Source organism: Armigeres subalbatus, chromosome 2, assembly GCF_024139115.2.
Source record: "Armigeres subalbatus isolate Guangzhou_Male chromosome 2, GZ_Asu_2, whole genome shotgun sequence".
NCBI lineage: Eukaryota > Metazoa > Arthropoda > Insecta > Diptera > Culicidae > Armigeres > Armigeres subalbatus.
Genome location: NC_085140.1, coordinates 97,680,100 through 97,696,534, shown reverse-complemented (window position 1 = coordinate 97,696,534; position 16,435 = coordinate 97,680,100).

Genomic DNA, 16,435 nt, shown 5'->3' with positions numbered 1-16,435 from the left:
AGGATTCAATTGATGGAATTGATTTTGAGGGTATTGTCATTGGAGATTAAATTACGATGCAGATTACATGCATACAGTCCGATTTTACATAGTGTTATAAGGTAACTTTTTTGGTATTTTGTTAGTAACTTACTCTATGTTTCTTTTATAAAATATGTATGTCTATTATTTAAGAATAAATACTCTACACCAGATTTTATCCATCTTCGCGTATTTATAATAGACCTGTAAGTTTGCCTATCATTTTATAATAATACATATTATGGTCGAGGTTCTGCCAACTCGCACCAAACGCCAATGAAAAATCACTCAGTTTTACGCATTAAATAACGTGCAGCGGCTCTAATGATCAACAAACCGTATCAAACATATCTCGACTTAGTAATCAAGGATATTCTTTATCAAATGAGTGCCTAAATAGATATGAATATTGTTTTCTTTTAACCAACAAAGCATCACAAGACTACCAAAAAGTTGCTTGGTTCTGTTTAGCAAAACCCCGAGGTATGTGTGTCTGTTGTATGAGTAACAAACTATGGATTTAATTACGATTCCAGCAAACAGGGCCGGATTTAGGGTGGGGGCAGGCAGCCCGCGGCCCCAGGTCCCCAGAAATCTTATGTTCCAAAACCAACCTATTTTTTGTGCATTTTGGGGCCCCCACACGCTGTCGGCCCCGGGGCCCCCTTCCAGCTAAATCCGGCCCTGCCTGCAAAGGTACACGCTGCATTTTAATAACAAATCCTTTGATCGAACACCTACGTTCCTGTAATTTGTCTGTAACAGATCTTCTTCTTTTTCTTTCTTGTGTGAGCCGCAATCTCGTGACAGCTCTAGCACAGGGCAAGTGACTAAGACTATATGCCCATTGTAACAGATCAAGAAAAAGTATTGGTGTTGTAAATGTCAGTTCCTGATTATTTGAACATACAGCATGCTACTTATATCGAAAAAAAAACTTGATTAAAAAATCTTAGAATGCAAGGGTAACGGTACCAATAGTAAAGATATTAGTAGCTCCACATAAGAATATGCAAAAAAAAAAATCAAAAACCAACATCTACCAAAAATTGCTTGCGCCAATAACGTGTACATCTCTTGTTAGATGTTTTTTTTTTAAATTAAAAATAGCGTAAACCATTAAATAGACTTGAGCCACCTTGAAATTTCATCCGAATTAGCTTTTTTTTTAATCTTTCGTTTATTTTGGAGGCTCAATTGCCGTGAAGCGTTACGGAACCGAAATCAAGTTTAACAATTCATATCTTAAATCTTATACATAATGTTAGTTTTGGGGAACCAAAAAACTGGCGGTTTGGTCAAGGTTAGGGAATACAATAATATAGTAGAAAAGGAAAGCAATTTAGGGTGCTTAAGTAATTAGGTTGTTGATGTTCATATAGTTGACATTCTTGGCGATGTTTCACATCTGTAATCCGAATTAGCTTTAGGAGGCTTATTTTAGCATAAGAATTGTGATTCTGGGCTGATCGGTTGAATTTTTGATACTTTTTGAAAACATGAATAGGTCTAGTGTACATTATTCCTTTAGTGGTGGTAAAAAATAATTTTGGCTCTCATAGTACCCATTGATTTCTTATGAAACTTGCCTCTATTGGTACAGTTGCTCCACTACTATAGGTACAAAGGAGTCAATTTTGTTGAGGAAAACTATTGTTTTCAATAGTTTTTCAAGTTTTAGAGTAAGTTGGATTTAATAGCCAATAACCATCGTAAAGTATGTAATTATAAAAAAGTCTCAACCTCACGACCTCCACTATTGGTGCTACCTCCACTAAAGGTACGGTTACCCTACATTGTAAGAATAAGGTTCAATGGATTTTCTTATGGCTTTATAGATATTTTCAAGGCTGGAGTGATGCTTTGGACTATCGTTACACGGGAGGTTGCTAAGCCTACGCATCGTTGTTCGTTGCCATTTGATCAGTTGCATACAGTGGGTCCAAAAAGTATTCGTCTAGCTGCATATTTTTCAGTAAAATGTAAAACTTAGGCGGGATAGAAGTGAAATCAAAAAACTTTCTTCTAAATTTTGTAGAAAACTTATCAACACATGATTATTATTTTAAAAAAATAGAAATTTCAATAACTTTTTCTGGTATGTAGAGAATATCTAAATTTCGTCAATTTTGCTCGCTCAAAAAGTATTCGTCTATTCATAAAATATTCGAGTGAAACACGAATATAATGGTTTTATTCGCATGTAGTAACACTAGCACACTCTATTGATGTCTAGCAACAATTTTGTCAATACTCAATGACAGATCAAATAATGATTTTGTTTTGTTTGAACTTGGCGCGGAAAATAGAAGCACCATGGGTGGGAAAAGTAAAAAGATGAGTCCCAATGAAAAAAAACTTATTCTACGCCTGCATAATTAGTGCAAGCTGACTTATGGCTTTGCAAGAAATGTGGGCAGACCAAGGGTAGCAAGAATTTAACCATTTAATTGGTGATTGATCGCATCAGCGCCACAAAAATCTATCAGAACAAATAACCGAGTGGTCGTCAGCGATGGTAAACTGATAACGATGAGCGATTTATTGTGCGGAAAATTAAAAAAATCCTTCAGAACGAGTTCACCCATATAGGCAAGTGAGTTGGAGAGAAAAAGTGCTCTGATATGAACCAATACGAACAGAAACACCTGTGAAAAGTATGGGTATGATGGGCGAGTATCACGGAAGAAAATTCAAGTGAGCCATCAAATTATCAAAAACAGCTCGATTTCAGCTAAAAATATCGCTGGAAGAATGATGACTTTTGGAATCAAGTCATGTTATCTGACGAAAGCAAGTACAGCATATTTGGATCAAATGGCTGATGTATGGTATGGTGGAAAGGAATACTGAGATACAGCCGCATAATCTCAATGAGGCTCCGTTATGATCTCTGAGGTGCTTGAGCGCAGCCGGTGTGGGAAATTTTCACATTATTGAAGGAATTATGTATCACAAAATGTTCATCCGCATTTTGAAAGAAAATTTGAACGCCAGTGCCGAGAAATTAGGCTTACAGGGAACATACATCTTACGGGGTGATAATAACCTCGAGCACACAGCCCAAAGTACTAAGCTGTAGCTACTCTATAATACTCCAATCAACTCAAAACGCCTCCTCAGAGCCCAGATATGAATCCAATTCAACTCCATTGGAAGGTTCTGGACGACAAACTTTTCGTGAAACTCGTGAAAGTCATATTTTCAACAACAACGAATTTAAATTAGTGTTGAAAGAGGAATGGAAGAATGTTCCGTCCCCCGTTACGGCTAATTTGGTCAGTTCCATGCCACAAGAACTACAGCCCGTCCTAGATACACAGGGAAATCCAAAGAAATATTGAATTCCATTCTACAACTTCTGTTTTCGTTTCAAAAGCGCGCCAATAGACGAATACTTTTTGAGCCCGTATTTAATGAATTGTTATGTTTTGTTACCTTTGTTTTTGTTATTGTTTTATTTTTCTGTTTGATTTTTAACAATAAAGATGAATTGATTAATTTGCTACACAATGTAATTGATAGTTTTATTTTTTTGAGCTTACTAGATTCTATCTTTGACATTTTCTAGAAAACACACAGCTAGACGAATACTTTTTGAACTCACTGTACCTACTGCTGACCCGACGAGGAGAGCAAAACAAAATTATTATACAATTGTAAAAGCTTTAGTTATTTATAACAAACTGTGATATAAATGAGTTTTGATAATTTGTTTCGGCATTTGTTCCTAACAAAATTAATTCCGTTTCACATTTGTGTTAGAAATTTGAGTTATTTCAACAACATCCTGAACCTAGATTATAACTCCATTTGTTAAGAATCTGTTGAATTCAGTAACGATATAAATGATATAAATTTGTTATTCTCTCCTGCATGGACGAGGCCGATCACCGAACATCGATAACGATCTTTATGTCCCGCACCGGGCTCCGGGGATTCACTGTATATTCGCTCCAACGGCACATAGAACGTTTCTCAGTCGTATTCAGGTTTTTCTTTGACGCAGTTGGTTGAAGGAACGATCTTTGATCCTCGGGTTGCACTAATACTATGCACATCCTTGTTTCAACTGGCTTCCACCCAATTACACTTTGGGTATCTTGCTCAGCAGCACTATAAAGCCGCTTTCCAGTTAGTTAACGAGAACTGAACTATGGTACAAGGTAGGCACTCAATTTTCAGTGTCGCGAACTCCACTGGATGTTATTTTTATGACTAGGCTGGTAATACACAAAATGTCCAAACAGTTTCATCGATAAATTATTTCAGACCAAACTTTTTCCTAGCTCCATACACTACAGCTCACATTTACTGTACATGACGTATTGGAATGTAAAATTCATATTATTCAATAAGAATAGAAGCTGAATGTTGAATAATTTGTGTGCCAAAACTTGCTGGATGTGCATTAACCCTTTTACGGCCATATTTTTCTTTTCGTCCAATATCAAGTAGATTACGTTCTGTTTTCATTTTTTTAAATTCTTCGTTTATCTGGGCAGTATCTTGCTCTTGACACATAAACATTCCTACGTTAACATTTGTAAACAATGTATATCAAAACTTTAACTCAATTATATCAATGGTTGTTATTTAAAACGACGTGTGTTATGATATGATAAATAGATGAAAATGTGTCCTTGACCAGTTTAATTTCATATCGAAATTATAACAACATTAGTTAGGGGGAATGACGGCTTTGGCAGGTTTTGTTCTATTATTGTCAGGGTTTTTTTTATGACTGATTTTGCTCAAATTTGGCCTAAGCATTCTTTGCATATCAAAGAATATTGTGGCCAAATTTCATAAAATTCGGTCGACAAAAACCCCCTGCCAATAATAGAACAGAACCTGCCAAAGCCGTATGTTCCCCTATGTATATTTACACCGAAATTTCCTACATTTTTGTTCAAAGATTTTGGGGAAAAATCGGAGGTGATCACCTTCAGTATAACTTGAACCATGTTTAATATAAATAGCTGGAACAAGGTTTTTACCTAAATTTTGGATAAGAAACTGAAATTAACTATGATACAGTTTTTGTACCGAATAAAAAAACGTGAGTACGACAGCTGCCCAAGCCACGACGTCAAAATCATCACAGGAGATTTGAACGCTCAGGTTGGCCAAGAGGAGGAGTTTAGACCGACCGAAGTTCAGCGCTAAGCAGCTGACGAACGAAAACGGCATACGGCAAATTGATTTCGCCACCTCCAAGAATATGGCCATTCGCAGCACCTACTTCCAACACAGCCTTCCGTATCGGTACACCTGGAGATCACCACTGCAGACAGAATCACAAATCGACCACGTTCTGATTGATGGACGGCACTTCTCCGACATTGTCGACGTCAGGACATATCGTGGCCTAACATCGACACTATCTGCTGATGGTTAAACTGCGTCCAAAACAATCCGTCATCAACAATGTTCGGTACCGACGACCGCCGCCGTACGACCTAGAGCGACTGAAGCAACCTGATGTCGCCACTGCATACGCGCAGCATCAACGGAGAACAACGTCGGGTATGTGGGACGAAGTCGACGGAACGATTGGTTCGACGAAGAGTGCAGACAGATTCTGGAGGAGAAGGACGCAGCGCGGGCGGTCGCGCAGCAACAAGGTACCCGGCAGAACGTGGAGCGTTATATACTTCTTCTTCTTCTTCTTCATTGGCATTACATTCCCCACTGGGACATTGCCGCCTCGCAGCTTAGTGTTCATTTAGCACTTCCACAGTTATTAACTGCGAGGTTTCTAAGCCAAGTTACCATTTCTGCATTCGTATATCATGAGGCTAACACGATGATACTTGTATGCCCAAGGAAGTCGAGACAATTTCCAATCCGAAAATTGTCTAGACCGGCACCGGGAATCGAACCCAGCCACCCTCAGCGTTATATACGTTATATACGATTTCAGGCGAACACTCCAGTTCGTTCGAAGCGCGCCGGAGACTAAGACAAGGTGATGGACTTTCGTGCCTGTTGCTCAACATTGCGCTAGAAGGTGTCATGCGGGGAGCTGGGTGTAACAGCCGGGGTACGATTTACAACAGATCCAGTCAATTTATTTGCTTCGCGGATGATATGGATATTGTCGGCCGAACATTTGCAAAGGTGGCAGAGCTGTACACCCGCCTGAAACGCGAAGCAACAAAATCTGGATAGGTGGTGAATGCGTCAAAGACAAAGTACATGCTTGTGGGCGGAACCGATTGCGACAGGGAAGCAGTTTTACGTAGACGGGGATACCTTCGAGGTGTTCGAGGAATTCGTCTACCTTGGATTCTTGCTAACGGCTGATAACAGTGTTAGTCGTAAAATTCGAAGGCGCATCATCTGTGGAAGTCGGGCCTACTACGGGCTCCGGAAGAAACTGCGGTCAAAAAAGATTCGTCACCGCACCAAATGTGTCATATACAAGACGCTGACAAGACTGCCCTAGTAACATTTTGGTTTTATGCTGATTTTATAACACTCTTGTAGAGTAAATAATGGTCTTCAAGTGCGTTATAAAACTTAAAATGTTATTTGGGTTATGGAGTTAGTTATGGACATGAAACATGGACAATGCTCGAGGAAGACTTGCAAGCACTCGGAGTATTCGAGAGACGGGTGCTTAGGACCATCTTTGGGGGTGTGCAAGAAGATGGTGTGTGGTGGCGAATAATGAACCACGAGCTCGCCCAGCTCTACGGCGAACCCAGTATCCAGAAGGTAGATAAAGCCGGAAGGGTACGATGGGCACGGCATGTTGCAAGAATGCAAGGCAGCAACCCTGCAAAGATGGTGTTCGCTTCCGATCCGGCAGGTACGAGATGGCGTGGAGCGCAGAGATCTACTTATATTTTTTGTATTGAGCTAACAATACCCGAAATCGGATGTAAGACGGCGAAAATACGACCAAAAACTTTTGCCTATATTTTTCGAGGGTGAACCCAAACTTATGGCCGGGAGTGTATATGCGAAGGTCACCAACCAATTGATAAAGTCCACAAGCAGCCCCTAATTTTGCCGAAAACACAGATATGCACATTAAGAAAACTACAAGAAAGAAATTAAATCCCAGATTCACAGAAAGTAAATGCTTCGAGAACAATAAACATTCCGTTACAATCAAAATAAATATGAAAAGAAATGAAAATAAGCTGAAGCGTAAAAGAGACTAACATATTTTTCTCTATTTTAAGATTAAATCGTCGGAAATCCAACAATACCATCAACATTCTAACGCCATTTTCTACTTTCAGCTTAAAACCACACTGAATAAAAAAAACTAGTTATCTTATTTTACTTGTATACATAATTTCAACTCCTTAACGAATGACGAAAAAAATAATTATGATAAATAACAGCTGCCCAATAGGAATGATAAGGCTACTATTTTTAAATATTATCCTCATAGTAATTTTCAAAATTTGTTGTCAGGAGATAGATATTAAAAATCTAAATTCAAATCCAATTTTAACGTTGAGAATCAAGTCATGTGAACTTCAAACAGGAAACATTCATCTTATCCATCCAATCACCATTACAAATTTGGAGCTTACAATCAATTCTTTAACCAATTTAGCATATAGAAAGATTAGTAATCATTTATCTGAAATAGTTAAACTTACAACTCTTGAAACGTTTAGCTAGGAGTCTGAATCTTATCGGAATGACTTGGAAATGAATCAGTGGAAGCCCGAATGCCGAAGACCTACACATCATCAACACAACCATGAATCACTAATCGAAAGCAATAACCAACAGCATAAAGTCAACGAACAGATCGGCAAAAGATTGGAGTCATTAACCGGAGCAGTCAATAAGGTAACTGAAAGCAAACATGGAAATCAGATCATAATAAACGAATTAGATACCACCACTACCATTATTCATATTGACCTGATCAACAAAATACTAAAAGAAAACCAAGACGCAATATAGTATATGGACAAAGGTATCAGTTACCAACAACACAATTCTCACAACCCAAGAGAAAAAAACATTCCGAGTACTATCGGAGGATCAAGGCAGTTTCCACAGGTTTGCCAGACAAACTACTAAACTTAGTGTAACCCAAAATTGCCGTTAACCACGTACTGTACATTTTACGTGTACCAAATCTGGAGAAAGAAGAATCCGCAATACTTCAAATCCACCCACTCCACAATTCAATGATTAAGAAATATCCCACGCACCCAATTAAAACCAGACATGGACTATTCACAACCACTAAATCTGATGAATTTATCCAACGTAGTAGTTACCGTCTACGGAGGTGTCATTGGGCCAACATGTGGTATGCTCCAAGTAAATGTTACAAAGCTCTAGTAGTTAATATTGGATTTCAGTTGTAATTAGTTAGATACAAGCTCGAACAATAAATTGACCACTGTGTGGGGAAAAAATAATAAATGAGAGAAAATCCTCAAAGTTATATGTTGTTTAAAATTAGCCCATTCTCACCCCTCATAGGGGGTGACATTGGGCCAAACACAATGAAGTTCAGCGGTGACGATGCAACGATTCAATCGTTCATTAAAAATAATTGCCTACATTACGGCTCTTACCAACTATGTATGGCAAATCAACCAAAGGCTTGGCCCAATCTCACCCCTTTTTAGCATGCATTGCTCGTTGCTACGAAAAAACAAGACCGCTAAATAAATATTCATTAAATTCGATAAAACAACAAACAGATTATCGTAATATGATCACCAGGTATCCATCGATCTAAAATTTAGTTATGTAATAGATCTGTGGGGCATTACTGACACTATTTTAATACGGGTTCATTCGATCAATAGTTTTACATTCAAATTCCAAGCATTATGGTACAAGCACAATTAATCCTTGGAATTTGTTTTGTGATTTCCTAGACGTGAATGTTAATGTAATTTCGAACCGTTTGAAGTTTTCATCAAAATTTGTAACAGTTTCTGAGATATTAGAAGTTGAAACATTTTTCGTTTTGGCCCAATCTTACCCCCTAGGCCCAATGTCCCGGGCCCCGAACGACGGTACACCAGTAAGTACTCAGATCAATGCATGTCGATTTTAATATTGGGAAAGAAGAGCTATTGTACTACCAGACGAGAGAATAGAACAGAAGCGACAACCTATTATTAGTTACCACAATAAATAATAGCTATAGTAAAACTATAGCCAACAGGACAATGATTAATCATGTCTACTTGAAGCAGTTTACAAATCAACTTTGATACTGGAGTTTATTTGAATGGTTAACACTCTCAACCATTATAACCATAACATTAGTTGTGTTGTATTACTGACAAACTGTTCGTTACTTCATTTCTAAACTAACCAAAAGAAACCCCAAATCTTCATTGCAGAATACCATTGAAGTCGCAGGCAGAGAAATATTAAGTTAGCAATAATAAGTTATAAAAGACAGTAAAGTACAATGCATTGGGCAGTTCATAGTTAGCAACCATTGAATTCAAGTATGATTAGAGTTAGGTTTGATCAATAAATTACAATGGCCATTTCGTTACCCGAAAAAGTGGTACCTGCTGTACAGTTCTACCCATCACAATCAGTTTATTTAACAGACAAATCGGGAATACATGTGATTCTGCAACTGGATTTTACTATATTTAGAATTTCGAGATTTTTTAGAATGCCATATTTTGAATGTGTTGCATAAGCACCACGTGCAGTGCAGAGTGTAGAGCACCCGTCTTGCATATGGGAGGGGTGTGTAGGTTCGATTCCCACCGGTTGGAAATGGATATTTTTGCATATTTCATATATTCTTGTCCGCTAAACACAAGTTTTCATAAAGCAAAAAGTAAGATGAAATTCGATATCCTAAAACTGTACAAAATTGACGCATGAAATTAATGTGAATCTAATAAATGACCCGAATGTTGTTGTATTCAAAATTAGGTGTTCAAAAAGATTTTGAATAATTCAACATGAATTAGATGAGATTATTCTGTGATTAGACGAGATATGAAAAAAGTCTGAAATACCTTCTTAAAATATATTCCCTCTCGTTTTCAGGCAACGCTTATCTACCTTATCTGTTTTTTATCAACTGTGAAAACTTTGAAGAAAAATCTACAAACATACATCACAGCTGTAGATAGCATGCTTTTCAAGAAGTAACAACTAATAAGGCAAATTTTGAACTGGGTTTCATTCACTTTGATCGCAATTTCTTCTGTATTCTGGTTGAAATCATGGATTAGATGAATGAAATTTTCAGAATATTTTGAAGCATCGATGAAAAATGAAAAAAATATAAAACCAGAATAATCCACCTAGCGGTGATGGTGCCTTTCGCGTGTATTATAAAACAAGAAAACACATAAGAGTAACAAAAAAAGCATATCAGAGAGGTCAAAATTATTTCCATCAATTCATATTTATTTGCGTTCATTTGAATGCATTGCAACAGTTTCTGAAAAAAAAAAATTTTTTTCCATTTTATTTTTTTTTCTAAGGTGGGGAAAAAATGGAGACAAACCAATGTTTTTCTAATAACTTCGGAACGCAATGGCCGATTTGACCAATTCAAAGGAAGGATTCTGCGTCGAATGCAACCTGTTGCAAGCAAATCGGATAAGGCTAAGTACAAAAAAGTGCGTCTCACATTTTTTGTACGCATACTCACATACATACATACATACAGACATCACATACATACATGCAGGTGGGAGTTCGGGACTTGTTCCCGGGCGCCAATGAAAAACCACCAGTTGGCGTTTCCTTCGGAAGATGGCCGGGCCCTGGTACCAGTTCACTGGTTCCCAGTCAGCCCAAGCGGATTCTGCCTAGTGGACGTTGCGGAGATTTGACAGAGCCCACTGTTGGCGTTTCCTTCGGAAGATGGCCGGGCCCTGGTACCAGTTCACTGGTTCCCAGTCAGCCCAAGCGGATTCTGCCTAGTGGACGTTGCGGAGATTTGACAGAGCCCACTGTTGAATCTCTACAAAAAAACACAAGTCTATAAGCAGCTCTGTACAAGCAACCCTTGCCGCTTCCAAAGCACTTCAGCCCATCAACAGGAGTGCCAATCGGCACCTTAGGATCGATACCAGTAAGGTCCTAATTACGATATACTGGTTACGGCTTACGACCACGGACAAAATTTGGATAGTGGATTGCAAACGACGAGTAAGGAAGGGTGACACCAGCTTGAAATGGCGAGTGGTCTAACAGTAAGGTCGCCTCCGTCCCGGTAAAAAAAACTAGCAGTCCTCCGAATACGTTCAATACTCGTCCATCAATCTAATTGATGAGTACTACGCTCGGTTGAGACTCTCCCGTTTGCCCGATCGGCTCTGAACACGGCCATATAAGTGCGCCCGTGTCAACCCTAGCATGGACCTCACTGCTAGCAAAGACAATCCATAGATCATAAACGACTACGTACGACGGGTGGAGATAACGGTTTGGAGGGGGACCCTATAGAATGAGTAATTCGACATACCACACAGAAGCAGGTGCATGAGCGGCGAACCCGTTCTCCAGTAGTGGGTTGGTGAGATCACCGCCACCAGCGACAGTAGTGCTACAGCAACAACAGCAGCAGCGGAAGAGCTCCACAATTTCGTGGATGGGAGGAACACAGCAGCCGAAGGAACAGACGCTACTTCACAGGGAGAAGGGTGGAATACCGTAGTAGCATAGATATAATAATCAAGATGTTGGGGTCAGTGCAAATTAGTACTCATTTTATGGTTCCATGTACTAAAATTTCGGTACCCAGTGAAATAAAGCAACGCTTCAACACAATTTTGAGTTGTTCTAATTTTCTACTGTTGTCAAGCAGTGGATTAAAATGTACTGTCTTGAACTGTAAATCTGTTGATGGTCACGTGTTGCATGTGTGATGGTCATGTAACACAAATTATTGTAGCATGACAGAAAAAAAAGTCATGAGCTACCGTGACATTTTTCTATGCGACATAATATGTGTCACAAATGAAACTAATGGAATATAATTTTGAAGGTGATGAATGCATCACCAATGGAGCTAAATATTTGAAAATACTACAGTTAATATAGCTGAGCTCGCTTTTTGTGCTTTCTTTTCGCGGATTTTGGGATTTATATGTTTAATTTCCTATTTTCCACCCGAAATGAACAATAATTACAATATTATGAAAACACGATTTGCATATACACAGCAAGTGAAAGATTTAATAAAGTGAACGGTTTACGCAAAATTTATACAAAATGTTTTTTCTTTCACGCGAGTAAAAATCACTAGAAATCGATTTCGTTGAACCGTTTCTTAAGTTTATTTTAAAATTCACGTTCACGGATTATCGATATTGATTTATTAGCTTTTTTCGGCGTGCGTCTTTTTCAAAATCAATTAGGACCATTTGAAAAAAATTCCAAGCAATATGACCATAACATGTGTCCTTGTGTTTATGCTGATATTTTTTCAAGAAGTATGCTGTTTGTGCTGACGACGTTCGTTCTCACATTAAAAATTCTAAGCTAACATCTAGCGTTGACTACGACTTCAGTATATGTGCAATGAACTGAACTGCAATCAGGTTACGAATTATGCTTCTATCAATCATTCCTCGCTTAACTTTTCAAAAGGACCTAAGTAACATTTTTTTCATGAATTAATTTAAATATTGCAATCAACAGACCAACATAAAAGCTTTTGATTGCACTACTCAAATTAAATCATGAAAAAAATGTTACTTAGGACCTTTTGAAAAGTTAAGCGAGATTCCGTTACCACGATCTATAGTGCCGTGATCCGGGGGAACATTGATAATTTTTTAATTGTTTTGTACATATTTCCTCCGTAAGTGGCTTTTCTCATATTTTTAAAACGAGTACTGCTACATGTACATATAACGTATTAGGCAATTGTTCTTGATTATTTGATAATTTTAAACTGGTTTTAATTTTTTTTATGGAGTTTTTTGACTCTTCAATTTGGGGTAACTTTGATCATCAAACGTTTCAATCATTTATCTATGTATAAAGCAAGCGTCGGTAAACGCCTTAAGGTAGGCAATTATAGTTGGAATACATCGATTGTTTGGACAAAGGCATCATCACCGCTAGTGGCATTAGGGGTAACTGGGGTAATATGCACCCCGGTGCAAAACGCTGGCATATTCCGCTATGTTCCAGGAATATTTTCATTAATGTTTACTACTGGATCGCTATTTCGAGATCCGAACTACATGCGCTGTTGTAAATACTCTGGAAAAACTGCTGAAAATGTATTAGAAATGGCAAATGAGTCGTTTTGCCCCGAAGGGTGCATATTACCCCAGTTTCCCTAACCTGGTTTTCAACAATAAAAATCAAAATTTTGAAATAAAAATGTGGTTCAACCTAGAAAGTAAAATTACTTATCACACAATTATACGTACGAGCCTATTTTTTGTTATTATATTGATTTTTAGTGCTTTTTTTAATATGGGGGAAAAGACAGCTTTGGCAGGTTTTGTTTCAAATTTAGCCACAATATTGCCAAATTTGAGCATAATCAGTCCCCCCCCCTGCCAATAATAGAACAAAACCTGCCAAAGCCGTCATTCCCCCTATCTAGAAATATCATTTTTTATTTAGATTAGATAATCAAAAACAGGTTAAAAATAAATCTGGCTCGAATAGTTGAAATATTAAATTATTTAAATGATTTTTAAGTCTGTAAACACGTTCTTTTTTCAGAGCAGAAATAGCTTAGAAATATATAAAAAGTGTCTCATCGTTTGACGATTTATTGTTTTGAGAAATCTTACTCGGGATATAAAATGAAGATACACTCAGTACGAAAGCGAATTCTCCGGGCTTTGAACCCCCTCCCCTATGAAAAACTGTTTCATTATAAATTATTTTTGTTCTTACCCCACCCGCCATAACCATTTACATAATAAGTGTGCAGCCACTGCAGTCAAACGAAACAAATTGTTTATTAATTTACTTTTTCTATAAGCATCATAGCTTTTATGACTGCTCAGAACATTCATTTTGCACTACCATCATAAAAGATAGCGATACATTCACAGGCGGCACGAATATTGTCACATGATACGAACGACTCGCGGGTAATACATTCATTGCCATGAATGGCATGTGTCTACAACACTATAATTGTCACAAGAGAATGTTGTGCAACATTCTGTCCGGTACAAGCAATGTGACATGATAATAGCAACAAAAATGTACTGTACGAATCACTGTTGTCAAGGTTATCATTCTGGCTGTTTATTTATTATTTTTCTATGTTTTGGGAATGTCGAAAGAATACGGTAGTTTTGATTCACTATAATATTTAATTTATTTTCAGTTCAACGCTCAAGACTCCAACATACAAAACGTTATGTTATTGTATGGTAGGTATATGACCGAAGCTTAAATCGGGTTTTTCCGTGAAGATAAAAAAAAGTTTTCCTGTAGAAATTTGGATTTTTGTCTACGGAGAAACTCAGAAGAATATCCCTTCTCAGAAGAAATTATTTTGAAAAATTTTCCCAGGAGTTTCAGAAAAAAAAAACCGCTTAAAAATGCTGAATAATTTCATTTGAAAATTCAGGAATATTTCAAGTAGAAATTTAGAAGAATTTTGCTTGGGAATTTGATAAAATTTCCTAAAATAGATTCCTTTGGAAATTTACACTTGGTTTGTCTGATCATATTCCGGGAAACTGACAAGCCCGGCCTGCAACGTTTAAAGCTTATATACAAAACAAATAGAGAGAAAATAGAATACTCTCGAAATACTGATATGTATTTTAATATTCTGGAACCGGTATTCCGGTATGTTCAGTAATGTTCCTGGTGATGAATATATGTTAATAAAGTTTCTTTTCAAAATGTCAAAAACAAAACAGAAATCTTGTATTTAGTCATTTTCAAGCTTCCAAAAGCTATGATGGAGTTTTGAAGTGTAATATGTTATAACATTGAAATTAGTTTTAATAATATTTTCCAAACTTGAAATGTGAAGCACATTACACCACTTCAATCTATTCTGCTTGAAACGATAAGACCAATATGTTTTATACCTGGTTCTATATGATACCTCACGAGTTCCAAGGCTTTCCTAAGGAATCCGACTGACAGCATGTGGTGGTCGCCTCTCTCAAGAAAAAAATACTCTGCTATGTTCGCGTTAATTTGTGGCACTACATAATCTTCTCTCCGTATCCATATCTATCGCAAATCGAATGCGGAGCATGGGTGTCGTATGGTGATATGAATCACGCCCAGCGTTCGCTATTGGAATTTACGGCCCGTGCTACAAATAATAGCCAAAGGGAAACTGCGATCGGGATACGTGGCAATGGATGATCAGGTGATATTGGTATCATTTGTGTGTATTGCCGATTGCCTTTCTAAATCCACTGTTTCCGATAAAATTGTTTGCTCGTTCTAAATGAGACATTTATATGAGAAAGCTAGCAATCACTTGAGTGAAGCCAAACCGGGTAGATGGAATAGATGTTGAGGATCGATATTTATGCTTGAAGTTCTATAGTGCCTTAGTGCTCGCTGTATACCCAATCGCTGAAAGTTTCAAAGATAATGAAGCGTATGATTTGGTAAAAAAAGCCTAGGTAAGCCAATATAAATAAACTCGTCGACAGCCCACTTTTTTTCGTCTTGGGATAGCTTTTCCTTCAACGAAGGTTTTTTTTCTTCTAATGTTCTGAAACCCTCAGGCGGCTGATTTGAAGGATCGACACGGATTTTCGGCATCTCATCACTGTGCTAAACCCCTTGCCGGTTGATTTTCGTGAGAGCCAAAGGTTTGTGAATTCGACCGCCATCCCAGCTTCTACGGTGCTCACCTACGCCCGCTCGGACCGTATAGTACTCTTGTTAGTGAGTGACGTCAAGGTATCACACCCTCTCATACTACGCGGTGCCGACGCACCTTGATACCAGCCAAGTAAGCTGCCAGCCTGTACTCAGTCTATTTTTCTCTCTAAATTGGCTTATAGCGAGCAAAGACCCATCAGCCGCCAAGCTTCCAGCACCGACACCTACTGCTCCAACCAATTTGCAATGCTAGCAAAATAAAACGTTTCGTTGAATTGAGTTTAAATTAATAGCTAACTCGGAGGTCCTTTATTTCATTTTTTAGTTCAGTTTGCTTTATTTTCGGTACGTCCAAGAAGACGAAGTGTTTGAGCCATAATTTAAAACTCGCCCGAAGACAAGATCTTAGTCGAACCTGCAGAAAGTGTCAGCAGTCTCTCTAACCCGAGAGTGGCGCTTAAGCTGCTGGAAGTTGTGTGCACATCACGAACGTTTATTGCTTGTTGAATCTTTCCCTTTTAGCACGGAATCCTCCACGGCCACCGACCTCCAATGAGATGCTCGCTTCTAGACCTGTCCGCATAACACCTTGGGCTGACCGTTATTCAATGCTTCAGTAGCATTGTGCATTATAATCGGGATTTGA